General features: G+C 35.8%; 1 long non-coding RNA gene across 1 annotated transcript in view; it reads right to left on the reverse strand.

The window, feature by feature from the left end:
- Window positions 1-20,247, reverse strand: part of LOC131697663 (uncharacterized) — a 44,238-nt gene extending 23,991 nt beyond the window's left edge. Inside the window, exon 1 of the long non-coding RNA XR_009307430.1 lies at window positions 20,048-20,247. This is a non-coding gene — a long non-coding RNA (uncharacterized LOC131697663). The remainder of the gene's footprint in view (window positions 1-20,047) is intronic.
- Window positions 20,248-21,132: the final 885 nt, after the last annotated feature.

A 21,132-nucleotide genomic window follows, 5' to 3' on the forward strand; every position in this document is an offset into this window, starting at 1 on the left:
ATATATACAGGGTGAGGCATAATTCATGCAACATTGTTAGAGTATTGTGCAAACTAGGGGGTTTGTGGAGGATGATATGCAAAGGAGAATGTATATGACGCACCATTTGGCAACCAGAGGTTTGTTCAATAATGTCAGCATTTAAGCAGAACTGAAAACAATGCAAATAATATTGTATGAATCAATGAATTGCCCTATATATATATATATACAATATAGATTACTTTATGGGTTATATAGAATAATGTATTGGTCAGAATATATTATCACACAATAATGTATGTTTCAAGATGGAACCACAGACAAGACAATGTCACATCATAAGGTGAAACATGCTGGTAAACTGACGCCATCACAAATCATACAGTAATATGGAACCAGCAACATATTTATCCTGAGTTTGGTTTTATGAATCAGATAAAAATCTGTCATGGTAAATTACCAGGTTGATCTGGAACACAAAATATATTTATTAAACTGTTCTTTATTAGTGTTAACAAAACCATCAATAGTCCACAAAAGTTTCAGGACTATTAAATTTGATTTTATTCATAAAGAATCTACAAAAAAAAAAAAAATTCTAATGCTACACAAATTTTTAGCGGGTGTGAGATCTCAAGACATCCTCAGAGTTTGAAGCTGGGACTTCCAGGCCGGTAAATATATTTTCTTACCTTGCCTATCAAAAAAGCAACTTTAAGGCCATGTTTTGGAAAATGGGATGTCATTTATCATATGCCCCCCTCCTAGTTATAGTAAAATATCTTGACCTGGTTTGTAATTGAATCACTGGTCTTATAAGTGATGTTCTTAAGACCCTTACAATTAAAAAAAAAATAGAATTACATGAATATCCAAGAGCCCTTCAGTCTCCTTCTGTACCTAGAGTCTGATTTTACATTGACCAATGTTAAACTAAATACAGCCTTGTTGTCCTATTAATCTCTTTATACTGTAAAGACACGAGTTCATAATGTTTAATCCTATCCACTATGATGAGAATTGTATCATGCTATATGTATTAACCCTTATAAAAGTGTCCCATAGCATAGCAAAGTGTAATAGAGCACGGTGAAGCATAGGTAAGCATTGTAAAGCCCAGAAAAGTATAGTAAAGCATATAAAAAATAAAAACATGGCAAACTATGGTAAATGCATAGTACTGTGTGTTAAAAATACAGTAGGAATGGCTACTGGTGTTATATGCTGCTGTATAATTTCTGCCAATTATCCTATAGATGTAATTACACTTTGTATGGGTATATAGTCATTTTAAATCTGTGTTCATTTTAGATTCATGTATTGTTACAGTCAGTTGACTTTATGAAGAATTATTACATTCCACAAGTTTGCCTCTTTTTGTTATAAAATAAATTAGAATGCAGTGCTTTCTCACATGTGCTTAAAATTAAAACAATTACCAGATTCGCTCCTCTGGGTGTGTAAATTGGAACAAGGAACAAAGGTGCATCCAGTATGATATGCAATTATTGAAATACCCCATACCAAGGAAACATATACATTTTAACAATGCAGTCCTTTCAAAATATATTATCCAATGGGATTATCAAGGGAAGCTCGGCTAAATGTGTTAAATTAAATTAAATTAAATTAAATAGTCAGTGTGACATAAACATTTACCAGATCAGCTTCTTATTTACCAATTCATACAGCAGCAGCAGGGAGCCAAGGGGGAAAAGTGGGAGTTTGGGAGCTAAAGATCACAGGCGAAACTGGTGTCTCAATATAAACTCTTTTTGTGATTCATGTCAAGTGTTAAAAGATGACCTGGAGACAAAAACAGCTGGAAGCCATGTCCTGTCAGTACTACTGCAGCTTTAAGATTTTCTGCCACTGGGGTCTTTGTGGCATTAGCCTGTCTGTCTGATCTTCATGTCAGACACAGGTGTTAGCTGTATAAGTCATACCAGCAAAGAAATTCATTGGTCTCCTATGAGAATATACCTCTATGATTAACCACCATGAACACACGACCTCTACATTTCCTAAAACATTCAGTAATCAGTCACATACATGTAGAAACCAGCTATGCATGTTACTATGACCAGTTTTACTCTCCAGATGACACCATGACAATAAAATTAAGACACGTACAGGACAAAAAAAAAAAAAAACGCATGGCAACTGTCCTTGACATTTATGGACATTAATTTGTTATGCATGTAGTCTGAAAATTTTACAAACGTGTCTGCAGATAAGGCACTAGTTTGGTAGCTGCTTCTGTATCAAAGACAAATTACTGACAGTTCACCATCTCTGGAGACCATACTTTGCAGCAGCTTTCCACCCAGATTCCCTGAAGGAATAGTCAGGTATCCTCTCAGAACAGTTTTACCCAGTAGCATTCATCATTTCAAATCAGATATGTTCTGGATGCCCATATTTGCAATACACATTATTGACAGTGCTATGGCAGGTATATCTGTTTTTCTACAAGAAAATGCAAGACCAGACCAAATGTTTCCTATTCTTGGGCACTAACCTTCACAGTTATCCCCTGGCAACATCATTGCTAGTCTGTCCATAGCCCTGCTGCTTTTCTTCTCTGCCTCAAAGACAACACAAGCCTGCATTCACTTAGCTGTCAATCCCATATGCTCAGCTTGAAATAAATGCAAAAGCCTGGACATCCACTTACTTGGATAAATAATGTGCAAATGTATACTCTTCCTAGCTGGAATCACTATTCATTATATATATTCTTTTGTAAGCATAACCATGAATGCTGTACACACTGTTTTAAGGAAGACTGCATATGTCATCCACAATGAGAGATGATCTTAAGAGGTTGTTTTTATTGCAAACTTTAAAAAGGACAAAATGGCACTTTTCTAAGCAGATAAACAGTACATTACCATTAGAAAACATATAAGGTTTAACAGAAACATGTTTCATATAGTAATTGTATTTGCATTCTATGGATTCACTCAATAAGAGCTTACACTATGAATACAGAAATTTCATTTGACATTGCCTTGACATGTTTTCTATGTTGCAACAGCTAATGGTCTATTTATATTACTTTAAAAGCAATAGTGAATGCATTAGATTTGTTTAAGAAGATTATACCTTTGGAATTCAAATGTAATTACCATCTTTTAAAGTGTTACTGAACAGGCTGTAGGGTTTAAAACACAACACATTACTTTCCCTAGTTTTCTGCTTTGTTTTACTTATTCCTGCAATATCCTTTTCAACATAATTGTGATTGCTTTGATATTTTTTATTAACATATCCCTGGTCATAAATCATTTTTGACTAGCTATATTCTTTTCCACATTGGTCATGCTTCGGGTCTTGTCGTCAAAATGTCTTCTGAATTTGTAAAATCCAATCTGTTGAATCAGAAACATTTCATTGGTTCCCACCTCCTCTCTCAAAGTTCAGTATTTTGATTGGTTCATCTGTCCTACCTACTACAGCACAGGCTCAGAGGGATGGGAACAGGTTTAGGAATATGCATGACAAGCCCTGTATAATCACAACATCTGCTTTACAGACTCACACCCAGTTACAGCAAAGATGCAAGATGTACAGGGGTTGTACCTCCAGCCATATGAATATTTATGTTTCTGCTCAAAATGTGTGCAAGTTGTTACTCAGCATAAATAGAGATCTTGCTTAAGGTTGGATTACTGGTTCTTATTACAGCCTAACCCACCAAAAAAAATCGATGTATTTATTTATTGCCATATTAATGGGCTTGTCCTGCCCCTCTGAACCTGTGCTGAGCAGGTAGGACAGATGAACCATTTAAATTGCTGAACTTTGGGAGAGGAGTTGGGGACGAATGAAATGTTTCTGATTTTAGCTGCCGATGGTATGAATTCAGAAGATATTTTGACGGGAACGCCCAAAGCAATACCTTTGTGAAACAAAAAATAGCTAGACAAAATTGATTATGTTAATACAAATATCAAAACAATTATGTTGAAAAAGAGATAGCAAAAATACATTCAAACATAGCAGAAATCTGGGGAAACACATTGTGTTTTAAAACCTAGAGCCTTATCAGGGACACACATTTCTTTCTGTGTTTCTGTAATAAATATGTATAACATGCTTAATAATTGATAACGATTAAAAAAAGTAACATTTTTGTCTAATGGAACTATACTTCATAGTTAACTGGTTGCAATATGATATTAAGGCACATATAGAAAATCTGGAACATTTTAGAAACATTTCAAGGCAATGTTAAAAAGAAATATAGAGGTGGCATGCTATAGTAGCACTATTAATCCTGCTAAATATCCCCATAATGCTGTCCTTTTTACCAGAATATCAGTTTGCAGATGTTACTGCTACATTCCATTCCAAATACATTTCAATTTTACAAACCTAACTTTAGTACCGTGGGTTTACAACATGGCAGTACAACATATGACTCACTTAGCTCCTCGATATGGCTCTTTTGATTTAGACATGAAGTACCCTAGTATGGCTCTTTTTACCAACAAGTCTTGGCATCTCTGCCAAACAGAAACACAAGGAATAGATTTACTAATGCTTAGATCATTTTGTATAAAGGTAAGTGATTAAAATGTTACTTAAATGGACTTTAAATACTGTACTTACATGCGATGATAAAAAAAAAAATATATATGTTACATAACGCTATTAAAGGGATGTGACCAATCTGTGAGTTGTTTTTAATTAATATAGAGGACAATGCTATCAATTGTCGTGTATTTATTTCTATTTCTATGCAGTTCTATTTTTTCATCACAGAGTCACACAGCTCCAAAGAAATTATTATTATTATTATTACTTAGTCATTTAGCAGATGCTTTTATCCAAAGCAACTTACAGAGACTAGGAGGTGAACTATGCATCAACACCTGCTGCAGAGTCACTTACAATAGAACCTCAGTTTTACATCTCATCCAAAGGATGAAGTACAAGGAGGTGACTTGCTCAGGATCACTTACAGTTAGTCAGTAGCTGAGCAGGGATTAGAACTGGGGACCTACTGGTAGCAAGCCCTTTTCAGTAAAAGGAGGTTTCTTCATCAACCGACAGGTGTGCAGGTGCGATATGAGCCTCACCAGTAAGACAGCCTTGAAAACTTTAAATAAATATCTTTTCACACTTTTTCAGAATAATAAATGGTTTTGGGTAACTCTGATCCATCACTTGGTGGCTATGTTTACATTCTTGACTGCCATCCTTGAATTAGAATTGTAGGTAAAAAGATCAGCTGAAACATTGGTGTAATTCACTTAATTTCTGTTAAGCTTTACATCTACTTTATATCTGAAATCTCTGTTATATTATTACAGTCTTTACACTAGAATACAATACAGTTATTTATTTCTATTTAAAAAAATGAATGCAATTTTAGAGCTGACTATATTTCTGGCCTTGAAAAACATACCTGATCAAATTGAGTATGTGTTTTGTGGTGTGGAATTCTCTTGTATCAGTGTATGAACAGAGAAAGAGCTTTGATTAAAGTATTAAAGAACAAGATTGTCATAGATGACATAGTTTCTTAGCAACAACTATTACTCAAACCTGAAATAAGTTTAAATGTCTTAAACCTTAGCTTGCAAACAGACGTAGTACCAGATGTCATGTTTTTCAAAGCTGCATAATGAATGGGGGTGCATGGTAGGAAACATTTATGGAACTATTTAGCTACAATTACTTTAAGATAACTAATGCAATTTCAATAGTTTAAGCTTTACATTATTACCATATTGTCTTTATTACATTTGATATTTGGTACTTATATAAATTCACTAAACAGATACTGGAGCAGTACTTTAAAAATACTCCCTGCTCAGATGGGAAACAACTTTTACATTAATAAGAATACATTGGAGTTTACATCCGATTTCATAACACACACCTCTTGCAACCTAGCCTTGCAAAAAATGAAAAGTATTGTATAACTTTGCTTGTAAGATTCAAGATTTATTTTCTCTTCAACACATTCACTGCCTTTGACAGGATATCATGTGCATTCAGGGCTTTATAACAAGTTCAATTACAAACACACACCATATATTATCCTATCTGTTTGCACTGTAGATAACCCTGCGGAATGCCACTTGGAACAGGTGGCGTTTTACACGACGAGAATGATAGGAGTGAGTTGTTTTAACACTTTAATTCACATATTTACTCTGGTGTCTAGTTGTTTTTCAATGAGAACAGAAATGCATGTACATTTTTGCAAAACAATTTTGGACCTTTTAGAATCTCAAAATATGTGTTCAGGAACAATGCTGGAAATGCAAGGGTTAAAATGATATAACCTGCACACGGGAACCTAATGATACAAAAATGGTATATATTATTTTTTCTAATTATTTAATTTGCTTGTCTTTCATTCCAAGTAGATTGGCGCGGTGTAATCAGCCAGGAGATTGTTTTGTGTGCATATGTAATTGATCTTGTTAAAAGAAATTATCACATTTCATGTATTTGTGGATGTGCAATTATTTGGCTGCCTAAACCATTACAAAGAATATAGTATTTATGAGTGTGCATTTGATAATTACAAATCTTTTGGCTCAGCTGGTATAAAATAATAATAATTATTATTATTAGTAGTAGTAGTAGTAGTCGTAGTAGTAGTCACATTAGTCGTAGTGGTCGTAGTTATAGTTGTATTATTCATATTTTTTATTATTATTAAGCTACTATAACCCCCCCCCCATATCTAGAAGCTGTGTATCCAATTGTGATACACCTTGATATTCACATGATTTAGAATTGAGGCTGTCACCTTTAAATGGCTCAGTTTAGTTGAGTAAAAATACATGTTTAGAAAAGCCATAAACTATAAACTATAAAACTATAACATTAAGCAGCTGACAAGTCTGTATGACTTATAACTGATATATTTATGTGTTACGTTGCAATCGCATACTGATGGCAACCCAGTTCACTGGTATGCAAGGTCATGTTAAACTACAGAGTGCACAATGCACTTGACCACACTTCCTGCCAAATGAACACTCAGATATCTTTTAAGCTGGCTTTGAGGCGGCTGAGCTCCTCTCTGTTTTTTTGCTCCACTGGGAATGCATCTGTTTCTGCGTCAGCTCACGCAGAGGCACATTGTGAGCAACGCCCCCAGTGTCAGTGTCACTCAGCCGTCTCCTTGGGAACAGGACGCATAAAAACTGCTGAAGCCGTGGACATGACAGAGCAGAGTGATCAGAACCGGTGATCAGAATATGTATGTTATTATCTTATTCTGGACAGCTTCACTCGTGCACAGGATCCTGGACATGTATTTTGGTAACCGCTAATAAGAGGCTTCTACTACTGCACAACAAGTACACTTGTTGGATAATATGACAACGGAGAGCCAACCAAATAATACAGTTTAGTTCATATATGCTATGGTGTGTATTCTTTTCATACTGTTTCAAACTCCATATTTACTTGAAATGTTTCCTGTATACTTCAATAACAATACATTACAAAAATTAAAGAAATTCACCCTTCTACCATTTTCTGAACGGTGTTTCACCAATTCTGTTAGCAAGTATTATATCCAAACACACATTTTCACTGTATAACTACCATGTGTGTTTACAAAATTATTAAGCAAAATAAGCTTCATAAGCCTCATTTTATACAAAAAAAAAAAAAAAAAAAAATCAACAGGTGGAAACTTAATGACTCAGTCAGAAGCAGCCACCAGCGCATCTGTCACAGATGTTATTAAGTTGCTGATGGTGCTTTGGCACGCTCCCACTGTATACCCTATTGTGGTTTGAAAGGAGCCGGTGGCCTAGAATGCCAAAGCGGCACAGACCTTTATCTTCACAGATATGGGGTGGTTGCGTGCATACCGAGACATTAGATGAGGTCGAAGCACATCACACAAGTATTCTATAGTGTTACGATCGAACCGAAAACAATCAACCAGGAGGTGATCGGGAAGTTGTGTTAGGTCCTGATGAGGTCTGAAGGTGTAGGTAGTGGGATCATGACGCTGGCGCTGATGCCTTCTTCTTCTTCTTCTTCTTCTTCTTCTTCTTCTTCTTCTTCTTCTTCTTTTTAAAAGTATCACAATTGCCTCGATCTCAGACATTGTTAGGGAAGAAGGTTGGTGTGTAGCCTTTATATAATTCTGCTGATAATCACAATTGAATTGGTGTAGGTGAAAATATATCTGAAACGCTTTACCATCAATGAAAGAGACATTGCTCAACGCAAAGCTATCCGTGAGTAGAAAATATTGTTTTTTACGTATTAAAGAAATAATACGTATTGCTTTATTAAACATTTAACTTGAACTGGTGCAAAAAAAAGTATTAAGAAGAAAACGGTCTTGTGCATGTTTCGTTTAAGGGTGCAAAAACACAACATATATTATGATAATAATAGGCATAATACATATAATAATATTTGATACTATAAATGATTCATTTTAAATTATTCAGTGTTGTGTGTAAGTGTTCGATATATGAGGTCAGAGGAGCGTCTTGAGCCAGTACTGTTTTTTTTTGTTGCAAATATCAGGATGTTTAGTGTTATTTCTTTTTACTATTTGCTTAATACGTGATAGTTTTCAACAAGTTCGAAGTTGTCTATAAAATCTGGTCCTGCGAAAGTCTTGCGATGTAATTTATAGCTGGAATTGAGTAGATTTGGTCGGGCGACAGCAAACCACTCCCCCTTCTCAACCCACTTGTAGTCAACAAGCGATAGCTGCTTTTTGAAGGGTGAAAAGGGCTTGCTTTGGTTCCACAAGAGCTCGCTTGGAATTTTTCTTGTGTTTTATTACCGCGAATGCTTTCGCGTCCTTGTTTACTAAGTGCTAACTTTAATTTGGTCGGGCCTCAAGCCAGCTTAGGTTGGAGTTTAAACGCACTAAGAGGTTGACCTGTGGCGTGTGAATAGCTTTGCTGTATACAGTATCATGATGCCATCAGTGTCAACATTTTAAAATTATCATTTTTCATCTGTTTGAAAAAGGTAGGCAAGGTTCAATTTAGAGTTTTTGTTTCAAATGACGATATATAACCAACCACCAAAAACCATTGCTAATATAATTAGCAATGGTTTTTGGAGGTTGGTTATTATCGTCATTTGAAAGCCATTTTCTGTGAATGATATTTGAGTAAGCATATTTTTGTAAATCTAAATAAAAATTGCTAAGGTGGGGTGTGATTCAAAAAAGGTAAAGAACCCCTGCCTTAAAACATTGTTTTTTAGCACTCATAGCAACCAAGGAAACAAGAGCTATGAAAAACAAAACAAACAAAAAAAAACATGTAAAAGCTTGCTATATATATATTAAGACACTGGCTTATAGCTGTTTAGTTTTTAATTATTTATCGTCCAAGGTAGGCGGTTTTCTTTTGTTCCTCAAATACGAATACTGTATGTTTTATAAGTACAATTATGCTCCAAATTAAAAACCCATCCATAAACTTTATTGTGTATTACAAAGTAAAGAAAAACATCTCAACATTTTTCTCACTTTTGTTGGTGTATTCCATGTCAACCCTGTACAAGAAGTAAAAAACATAATCGTTTTGCTGGCATGAGAGCTTTCTAAGGTACATGTATTAGGGTTATAAACAGAAACAAATCTTGTTTGAGATTTCTGAGCATGCAGAAGGTTGTTTTCTCAACTGTTGCCACCTTTTTGTATTATTAAAATCTGCTGCAGTTCATTCAGAACAATGAATACAAAGGTCTCGATTAGGAAATGTATTTGAAAGTCTACGTAAGTTAACATTGAGTGGTCAAAGATTAGTGTGCAACCATGTTCTACCAGCGAGATTAAAACAAACAATATGCAGACTTCTGATTATAAGTATGACACTTATTTTAAGTATGGATGAGAATTCCTTTCTGACCACTCCTGCATATTTTACTAACTTGAAAAATGAAAAATGACAAGTAGTGTATTGTCTAATTTTGACTTTTATTTTGTACGTGGTAAGTTTTGCAATAAATAATATTTTTGGTAATAATATTTCTTATTACGTCTGTGTAATTAGGTATTACTTGCAGTGATTTTCCACAGTTTAAAACAAAGCTTTGGTCATACATTTTCTCTGAGTGATCTTCCTGTCCCCTGCCCTTCTTTAACTACAGATCAGGCTATTACAGAGTTGTCATCCAGTATTAAATCTATTCATGGTTCACTTAGATGGGGTGAATATGTGATAGTATTAGACTTTATCCTGAACTGGCTTATTAACACCAGCAGAAATTATCAGCCAATGAATTACATCTGAACCAGTGTATCAAAACTACCACCCACCCCAATAACCTCACAGCAAAACATTCTTTAATTAACTTGATTCATAACAGATGAGAGAAGTGTTAAGAGATCATGTAATTACATAGGCTAAAATATAAATTAAGTTTCATTTAGCACGTACACTGGATCACAGAGCATTAGCATCCTCCAGGACTGTTCTAGATACAGAATATCATGGTATGCATAGTTCTGCTATAAATCTTTTTTTTCTTGATGGGATTGGGTGCTATGACAGTCCATTGAGCTCCTGACCTTGACCTGACTATCCACCAGTTCTCAATCCAATATATTTACTGTACAGTTATTTCATTATTGAGTCTATCCTGTAAAGATAGACGATTTTCCAAGCATTAAATACATGAAAATATTAACTGTACTTGAGGCCTGACATATGTTGTTTTTGTAACTTTAACATTTATATTTGACTCACTTTGAAAATTGCCCCCCATTCTGTATTTGACAGCTTTTTATTTATCTATTTTTTTTTTACAAGTGTAATAAGCAGTGTTGTGTGATGCACTGCCGTTATGGCTTCTGTCCCTTGTCGGTGAAAAGAGATGAGGTTACAAGCTCTATAAATGCAAATGCAGACGAGTCTTTGTCACTGTCATATTGGTGCCATTACCCAGATCTCATAGACTGGTTGCAGCCGATCGCTGAGGTCAAAGGGGGGAAGACTGTATTGGACAGTGTAATGTGATACACTGCCACTGTGGATTTTGACCCCTGTTGGTGGGATGGGTTGAGATGAGGTTAAAAGCTATCTAAGTCTTTTGCACAGTGGTTTAGACACTTGCTTGCGGTGTGTGCGTGCGTGCATGCGTGCGTGCGTGTGTTTGCTGGTTAGCACAGACTAATAATGTAAGCAAAAAACAACAATATGATGGAGAACGCATACAATAGGATATTAAATGCTATTAAAATGGGGATGAGATCAATTATTGCTTTAAAGTCAAGGGGAATTAAATGTATTTTTTTTTAAAAGAGATACCGATAGGCTTATTTCCAAGCTAATATAATTTGCCACATCTATTGTTTGCTGTCCTGTGACTAAACTATTCAATCAGTCCCTTCACCAAAGTATAGTTTCCCAGCCCTGGAACACAGCCAATGTTATTTCACTACACAAAAGAGCTGACACCACTCACATATCTAATTATTGTCCCATTTCACTTCTTTACACTCTGTATTAGATATTGGAGCCTGGATAATTGTAGAACCACATAAAACACAACAATATGTTGAACAGCTGTCAATCAAGATTCCGACCGGAAAACTCAAGTCTCTGCACTTTTCAAGGTCACACGAGTTGTGTAAAAGCCATTCGCAGTGGCCTTTATAAGGGTGCATTTTTTGTTGACCTGACAGAGGAATTTGACACTGCTAATCATATACTTCTCCTGGGAATATGAGCAGAGGTATATTTTGTATCAATTTAACAGACACTGGTATGCATACATAACCAATCCTTTATAATTTGTAAAGGTGTTCAAAATAAGTATCCATTTATGGGAACCCTTCTGTTACTTATGGTATTTGTCATTAACAGTTAGCATTCTTTCGTTGCTCACACAAGCTCCAAGTGTGTAGTCATCATATGCTACAAAACTTTGATCGACATATGTAGATAGTGTAATGTTCTCAATAATGGGAACAGACACATGATTAATTAGATGTACTTTAATGCAACCATCTGGTGACTGGAGAACCAACATTTGCATGAAAGTAGCCAACACATGGGCGAGCGGGTTTGGAACCTTCTAGCTCCCGATTGCTTGACTCATCCTGCACGCCTCGCTACTATGCCTTTACTAGGAGAGACATTTCTTGATTTCGTGAAACAGTGTATGATACCTAACAGTTGCCTGGGCTGCAATAATTGCTGGATGGTTTAGACTGTGAAGTAGCCACGAATGAGAAAATGGTACTGGTGGTAGACATGGGCTTTATAACACTGAAACACAAACTCTTTTATGAGTATTCATAGGACTGTGAGCGTCCTCCAATCTCACAAGCCTAAAGCCAGAATCGCTTTTATGCAGAGCAATGCAGAGCAGAGGTGGGCGGGCTACCGATCCCAGAGAACAGAGATCAGCCCTGCTTTTTATTCACTTTGAATGTGCTCAGTGTCTGTCCAGTAGGGTTTGCTGTTGTGCAATGAGGAAAATTAGTCCCTGCCGGTTTCCCATCCCCCACCCCATGACGTCACAGCCAATGTGACATCCCCTTTGGAGTCCGCAGCAATGTTCGGCCTCTTTGCACAGCCCGGACGTGAACTGGTGCAGTCCAAGCTGTATGACTCATCCTGCGCTCCCAACGGCAGAGCTTTAACTGGATGAGCCACACAGGAACCGGGATTAACTGACAATTTAATAGAGACAGTCAATTCTATTACTAAGCAGTTTGGAAAATGAATACACTGAAGTGAATGCCATGAAAATATGCCCTTTATTGTTTAGGCCGTCACAATTCATTTTGGGGGTTGGTAAGAAATATGAAAAATGAATGTCCCAACCAGTTTTTCTAGATTGATAGTAAATAAATAAAAAACACTGCACTTATAGTCATTAATAAAATGTACATTCTTGTCAAGGTAAAACCTTGACATGCACCACTTACCAACAGAAATCTCACTAAACCTTTTCAGTGCCCTTGACAAGATGTCTCGTCATTTTACTGTTCTCATAATGTACTATAACTTAAGGTCCTGTTTTGGTAAAATGGTTAAACAAAGTGCATTTGGCATTTTGTCATGGCAGGAGAGGTAGAGATGATAGCAAATAGGTTAACCTTTTTTAAACTGTAAAAAAAAAGTAAATCTATGTGATTGACAGGAATATAACATGCTACTAAATAGTGAATATTGACAGTGTGGCAGAGCAGAGCCCTGCCTGTAAATAAAGTATTGGTGGTATGTGTTTTGGACGTGGTTGGCAGGGATGGGGTTAATTTCTATCCCTGCCAAATACATGTGAGAATGTGGCTGTTCCCAAATAAGATAATTGGTGCTGATTGGGAACAAGGCTCCATTAGATAGAGTGTGTTGGAGTGAGAGGCTGTCTGAGTGAAGCCTGTGTGGGGAGAGGGAGAGGGAGATAGGGGGGGAAAAAAGCTACTGTGTGAACCTTAGTCGGATACAAGTTTTTTTTGTTGAACTGGTAAATGGCTTAGCCATTTGGTTTATAGTTTAGGGATTTGAAGAAGACTTTAGTTTAGCACTCCATGTGGGTTAGGTTTTTGTCTCTTATTTGCTATTTGAACATTACATTCATATTTCCCTTGCATCCAAACACCCCAGTTTTTTTTTTTTTACTTTTATATACATTTTGCAGTCAAGTGTGCAATGAAAAAGGTCCCCTGAAGAAACTGTTTTTCTCAGAGCAGAGTGTGTTCTGTCCAGACCAGTCACGTTTGGAGCTCTGCAAGAACAGATCCAGTTTGACAAGAAATACAAGCACTGATATGCCACTATTGTAATATAATTTGTTTCAAGTTTTATTTTAAATAGCACATTGACATTTTTTCCATATATATTGTGTAATTGTAAGGTCATTATTATGGAGATTATTAGCTACAGTAGATATGCAAGTAGATTTTTTTTTTAAAAATTGTATTAGTTTGTAATGTTTTTTTATTACTCCCATACAAGCTAAAACAAATTACATTTATTTGTAAACTACATTGTGATCTATGATTTTATGTAACCTACATCTTAGGCAAAAAAAAAATATTTATCCTATTTCTTCAAATGGTTTGTTGTGTGACTGTTTTCTTCCAAATGAATTACTATTTTTGGTTTACAAAATCATGTGCACACACAAATCATATAGACTATAGAGACAGTAGTCATATGGCATAGTTTTCAAGAGTTTCACATTGTTTTAGTTTTGTTTTGGTCTGGTTTCACCCACTCCCTCCTGTAAATGAACATGTCCCTGCAGTCAACACACATAGTTACTTGTGGCCATTTACTTGTGACCAGTGGGGCCCCCTAAGTGCGAAAGTAAGAACATGAAAGAGTGCATGTACTGATTCAAATATTTGTAGAAATGTATTGGATTATAGTCACATAATTTTGAAACATTTATATGAGGCTAGCAGTGAATTATACAAATTTGGTGATCCAAGATAACATGGACATCGCAAAAAAACACGTACTTACCTCTCAATTACAGAGCTAGTCTTTAGTTGAATGGTAAGATATTTGTCCTTGAACAGTGTGATTTGCGGTTTGCATCCAGCCCTTGCTTTTCCATTCAATTTATTCAGTGGAGATGCCAATTCTTTGCAATGCATTCCCACTCATATTGTTTCTAGAGGATGGTGCCATATTACACACCATCTTCATGAATTATCCTACATATTATACAACATATATTACAATGGTCATTTTACCCTACAAATGCATGCATTTTATTTCTATTCAAAAGCAGTTGCGATTTGTAAAATAGGAGGTCATGACCTTATTAGCTGTTATTAGTTTAAAAGGTTGCTGTAGGGATATTATTTTAGCTATATTAGTGTGCAATTGTGAATGGCCTTATGCCTGTCGCAATAATAATTGATAGTGATATCAGTTAGCTCACCCTCAAAAGCTTCTGAAAATTAATTTCTACAACACGAAAGGATTGGAATTGGGGATCTCCATAACTGCCAAATTGAATACATTTCAAAAACTGCTTAAACCTTGTGTAACTCAATTTGTGGTGTTATACTTTGCATATAATCAGATTGTTTGCATTACTCGCACTGTCCATTGAACTTAGTCAGTTTTGGTCTCTGATCATATACACAGCTGCAAACAGCCCAAGGACTGAATGAACCTGTTTTCTTGATTATTATGTATTTCTTATCAGATGTCCTTATCCAGGGCGACTTGCAATTTTTACAAGATATCACATTATTTTTACATACAATTACATTATTTTTTACACATTATTTTTACATACAATTACCCATTTATATAGTTGGGTTTTTACTGGAGCAATCTAGGTAAAGTACCTTGCTTAAGGGTACAGCAGCAGTGTCTCCCACCTGGGATTGAACCCACAACCCTCCAGTCAAGAGTCCAGAGCCCTAATCGCTACTTCACACTGCTGCCCCTTTGCTGCTGGCAAGGAGATCAGCATACAATCAAATAGATCACACAATCGTTTCTCTGGTGGATTTCTTCGCGGTCTTTGGGTTGACACCATGCTGTTTGGTTGACAGAATACCTGTGAATGTTTTAGCTAATACATTAAGTTTTTTCTCATAATAGAAATGTTACCTTTTTTAAAGCAAGGGCTCCTTCCCCACAGTACCTTTAATAAGCTTGCTATTTAAACCCTTGTTTGCTCCTCCATGCACCCCTCTGCCTCTGGGGGGCAAGATAAGCTCACATCCCAGCCTTGGAGGCCTTTAGCACTGGCCTCACCTGACTTTTAGCGAGACAGAGGGGACCCCCCCAACCAAAAATATAAGACAACCAGTACAAACAAACCTGTTCCCATCAGACACTGCTCCATTTCAAATGAGTTTAATGTCGCTTGCATTCTGACTTTATTGAACTATTTTCAATATATTTTAAGTGCAACTAAATCTCAAATACTTTGACAAGCAGTATATTGGTATTGTGACGGGGATGCACAGGCTAAAGCCTCAAAACGCCATCTTTGATTCAACCTTTTATATTCCACTTTACACTGGCATGTAAATGCACCATCGCTGGGTGAAACAAGTCCGCAAGGGTGGCATATGAATAATGAACAGACTAATACAACCTTGTTGTCAATGGCACTGACCTCTAAAAGAAATGGTAATTTTACTCTATAAATTGGATTACTACCCAGATGGTCTCTCTTCTCTTTGAAAATGCCGAAGTGGATACCAAGATAAGGTATATTGTAATACTAGCTTCTAAGACAACACATGTTTTTTTGCATTAACAGTTTTTTCATGTAGACAGTTTGATCCGGCCTGGTGCCCCTAATAGCTCTGCAAACACACCTATACAACCCTTGACTTTGGCCCTTCAGCATCTCTCAAGCAGAGACCTCGCTGTGATGAATTATGTGGTGGTTTTGTGATGTTTAATGAAATCTCCATCATTTTACCAGTGACTATTGCTGATTTCAAACACAGAACTCAAAATAGGGAAAAACATGAAAGGCAAGTGGATTCTCGCACTGCTCCAACTCGTCCCCACATTCTCGTTTTCTTTGTTTTGTTTTTTTTCTTGACTGTGTTTTTCTATTTTCTCAAAATTCATTTTGAAATGGGGTATTTTTTCTCTTTGTAATTGAAATTTTTTTCAGCAGCTGGTTAAGACATTTTAAATTTTTAATTTGCTCATGTTTCTGTGTGCATTATTAACACGTTCTACTCAATCAATTTTACAGTGTTTAATTATGTCCTGACATACTTGCAGACTGATTAAAAAAAACACTTTGAAGTGTATGTTTGTAATTTGGTATGGTGTTCCACAATAGGTCCTAAAAGCATGCTGGTTTACTGTAGATATGCACTGAAGGATGATACTTGGGAATGAAAGTCAAAGCCTAGATTATTCAAATATCTCAGGCCAGATTTTAAATATCAGAAGTCAAATTTCAGACAGAACTTTGTTCAAGAAACTTGTATCAAGATAACCAATTAAGTCCAACACAGTCCTGCAAACATTATTTGAAGCAGCATGGCTCATCTCAACTTGACACAGTTGGTACACCTTATGGCTCTATGAACTCCTATCTCCTGGGTTTAGAATATATATGCATTGGGTGATAGTTGACACAACTGGACACGTAAAGGCAGTTAAGCTTGGTCCTCTCCTAGGATGACAATTAATGGATTGCAGTAGACACAACTGGACCACTGACAAGTTCCTGAACAACTAAGCTGCGTCTTATCTTGGTAAATCTCGAGTTATATCTAATTATTTATGTTGAATAGCTCTGTAGATTCCATTTGTCATCTCCACAATAATGGCTCAAACAATTAAATACTTCAGGGATCTGTAAAATGAAGTTCCACAGGACCACTGCTAATTCTAGTCCTGTATTATGTCTGCCCTTTTGAGATAGCACCTTGCAAAATCACACATTCCACACAATAACCAAAACTACAGCCTTGAGCTTGTATTAAAATGAGGCTGTCACAGTAATTCATAGATTCCATAGGTTGAAATGTAAAAATAACCATAATTCAGTGCAGACCAAGGGAAGGGCAAGTCCTTTTGATTGACCATTCATAAGGTAAAAAAACAAGATATAATGACAAATAATGGTCTATTACTTTATTGGTGCCTTTAAAACAGCTTTCTGTTTTTCTCATGGCCACATGTCTATGAAAGATAACAATTCAACATAGCTAACAGGATTCAAAGTATTCTAAGAGCCCAATGAATAATACTTTAGGACTGAATTAATGTTTTTTTCAAGGACTATATATTTGAAAAGAGTTTTTAACTCTTTTGGTACAACAATGTTTTGAAAAATAGAATACAAACATCTAACGCTCTTTAAGGCAAATGAAAAAGATGTTATGAACAGCAAACTTAATTGATGAGTATGGTCTTTAAAATAATTTATATAAAAAGCTCCTTTAAAAAGCCTTTCAAGTTTTGTGATTAGTGACAGTCTTTAAGCAGTCTAATTACATTACATTTAATGATAAGTGGAACCCATTGCCCCTTTGTGTTGCTTTGGGATTCTAAATCCTGTGTTAAGAAGATATGGTGCACGTTTTCTGATTAACTAAATATATTGACGTAACAAAAGTGAACCACACAGGTTGTGGTACAGAAAAAGGTAAGTTTATCATGTGATTATTAAGCTAACAGTGCCTCCTGATGGTATGTAACACTAACAAAGATACGCTTGGTAAAAGAATAAAGTCATAATTACAAGATTCACAATGACATTTTTGTTTTAATACATCTTTTATGGTTTCTGACAAGTCTTGTCAAATTCACTGAAAATGTCAGCAGTCTGTTTTCTTCAGTAACATGATAGTTGAAATTAACCAAAGTCTCAAATGTACAAGAAACATGAAACTGCTACATTATTTATATAGAAAAACAAATGGGTTCAGTTCTAGCACCAGTCCAGTGGGTGCTATGTCATTCTCAGCCCCGTTCTCCATTATCTTTTATAAGGTTTAAACTATTAGGACTTTGTTGAGAATTATTTAAAGATAAAACACTGCCAAGGTTTAATTTGTCAGCTAATAATTGTCCTTGAGGGTGAACAGTGAAAAAGATGATGGTGAGTTTGTTGTTTTAACCCATGGGAGATTACCATCTTACCAGCCAAACCAATCACAATTTGACACAATATACATAAATAACTAAAAAGATTAACATGTTCACCAAAAGGAAACAATAGTTGTAATCGTACTATAAATGTTCCTCTAGTGATGAACATATACATGGATGGACCACCATATTAAATATGAAAACAACATGACGGTTTTGTACAAATAAGCATAGTTTAAATAATATTGACCTTTTACTGTTTGATGTTGTTTATTTTGTTAAAGGTAAAGACCACACATGCTTTAAAATAAACCCCCATCTTCATTGTAGAAGATCTTTTTTTCCTTCAGGTGTGTGTTTACATGGTTGATAGGATGACAAGCCCTGCATATTCTTAGCAATGGCCACAGCCACAAGACACCAATGCATTTGATTGTGATCAACTCACTAAAGCTCAATACCATTTTATTGTGTTTTTTTTTCTTAAATAAAGCACTCATTTACTATCATGAAGGTCGTTTGCCGTCAGTTTGCAAGCTGTTTGGCTGACGAACTGTGTTTTTTTAGAACAGAAGTGGAATTTCATTAAAATTGTATGTTCGGTTTAAGAAAAACACATCATTAAACACAGAGGTACGACCCTTAAAGCCTAGCAATCATGGCATATTTCTCCCAGGAAACTCTTTCCACAACTGTAGACTTTTCATATTTCATAGACATGTATTTAATGTTAATACTTGTCATGGAAAAGCTAAGGAAATGTCTTTTCTTTTGTGAAAACACATTTTTGTTTTCTTGAATCTTTCCAAACCAACTGTTTTTAATACAATTTTTGCTGGTGCCTGTGCTAGATCCTCACAATACCTTGTGAATTCATTTGTAATGTGTCAGGACCAATGGATGTGTCATTTTTTATTTATTTTAATGCTTCCTTCCGATGTATCTCTTGCCATAGTTCTGTATTTTGTGATATCCTGACACCTGTTCATGTCTCATTATTTGACAACCAGTGTCAGCTGAGAGCTTGTTAAACGTTTCTCATGTGTTTCTATAACACAATCCCTTTCCTTATTCCTGCTATTAAACAATTATCATATTAGAACTACAAAAGGGGAATCATTGAATGAACATTTAGAGACAGGGTTGCAGTTGCTGATGCCGCCTAAGATATATTGACTCAATAAAAGGTGCTATACAATGGCTGTGCATTATCCACTTTGACTGAAGTACCGTACCTATAGTGTATGTAGCAGGACAGCAGCAAGTCAAGAGAAGGCCGCTGTGTCCCAGCAGCAAGGTTTTATTTAGTTGCAAATATATATTGGTTTTAGTCCGACTATGGCAGATCTAAGTTAAAGTCACTAAAAATGAAGGGTTTTCAATTTTTGCCTAATATTTACTGACACATGTTTTTAATTTTGAAAAGTCCAAAGGAGAGAATAATTGACAAAGAAAACTATTAAGTGTCAAAGAGCTGGTTTAATTTATCTACAGGAAGACAGGGATGGTTAAATAGTTATGTAAACAGATATCTTACACATTTCACATACCTTACAATTGCAGGCATCGGAAGGGGCCCACTGAGCATTCCAGTTCAGTTAGACGCTCTTTGTCCACGTAATCTTCAGGCTAATACTCAGAGAAGGCACCTGATTAAACTATACTTTTAGCCTAAAGATCTTACGATTGGGGCTGCTCTTTCTTCTTACAAGATGAAGATTATATTTCCCACCCCTACAGGTAGCAGACCCCGGACACACCCTCAAATGTCTAGAATATGTTCCCCTTATCTCTATCTTCAGAATCGCACTAGAAAAATACAGCAGGCTAAACACTGATTTAAAAGAAATACAGAGTAAAATAATTAAAGTTAAAATGCTAAAATCAATTAAAACTAAAACAAGCTGCATATAAATACAAAAGTAGCTCACAGTTTAAAAACTTTAAAAGCTGCTGGTTGTCCGTTTAACAAAAACCCCGTAAGTTCACACAGTTTTACTTCTTCATATTTCACAGTGCTGTTCAATTTCTCAGTCTCTTCCGAGCGGGTTCTTTAAACAGTCCTTCAAGGATACAAGCAGCACGCGAGGCCTTGCACAGACACTGAGAATTTGTCCAGACTTGTCCAGACAAAGCAGACTTCTGTAACTACACTGTCAGGACAGGCACCTTAAAAAGCAGGCGGATAAGCACTGATCAGCACAGAACTGACTTCAGAAAAGTGAATTATGGCTTTTCCTGTAATGGGCCAGACTGCAATTATATGTACTACCCATGTATTATGTAATGTTGAAATTTAATCATCATAAAATTAGTTAAACTCCACAGGCAGTTTTAACTACAGTACAGAGGGACTACCAGACACAGAATCAAAATGGTTTGCAAACAGTGGCATCTGTTTGTGCCTGGTCGCGCGACAGTACCTTTAATGATTCAGAGAGATAAATGCAGGTTAGTCATAGGAGGATCATTTCAAGTCTTACATAACCAGTCATTTCTGATATGAATGTTGAATGTCCATGTAATATTGTCAATCAAAATTTTAAAAGATATTCATTTTCAAAACCCACAAGCAGCAATAAAAACACACCTGTCAAAATGTTCCTGATTAGCGACCCATTATTTATTTTTCAGA

Source organism: Acipenser ruthenus, chromosome 16 (genome assembly GCF_902713425.1).
Source record: "Acipenser ruthenus chromosome 16, fAciRut3.2 maternal haplotype, whole genome shotgun sequence".
Classification (NCBI taxonomy): domain Eukaryota; kingdom Metazoa; phylum Chordata; class Actinopteri; order Acipenseriformes; family Acipenseridae; genus Acipenser; species Acipenser ruthenus.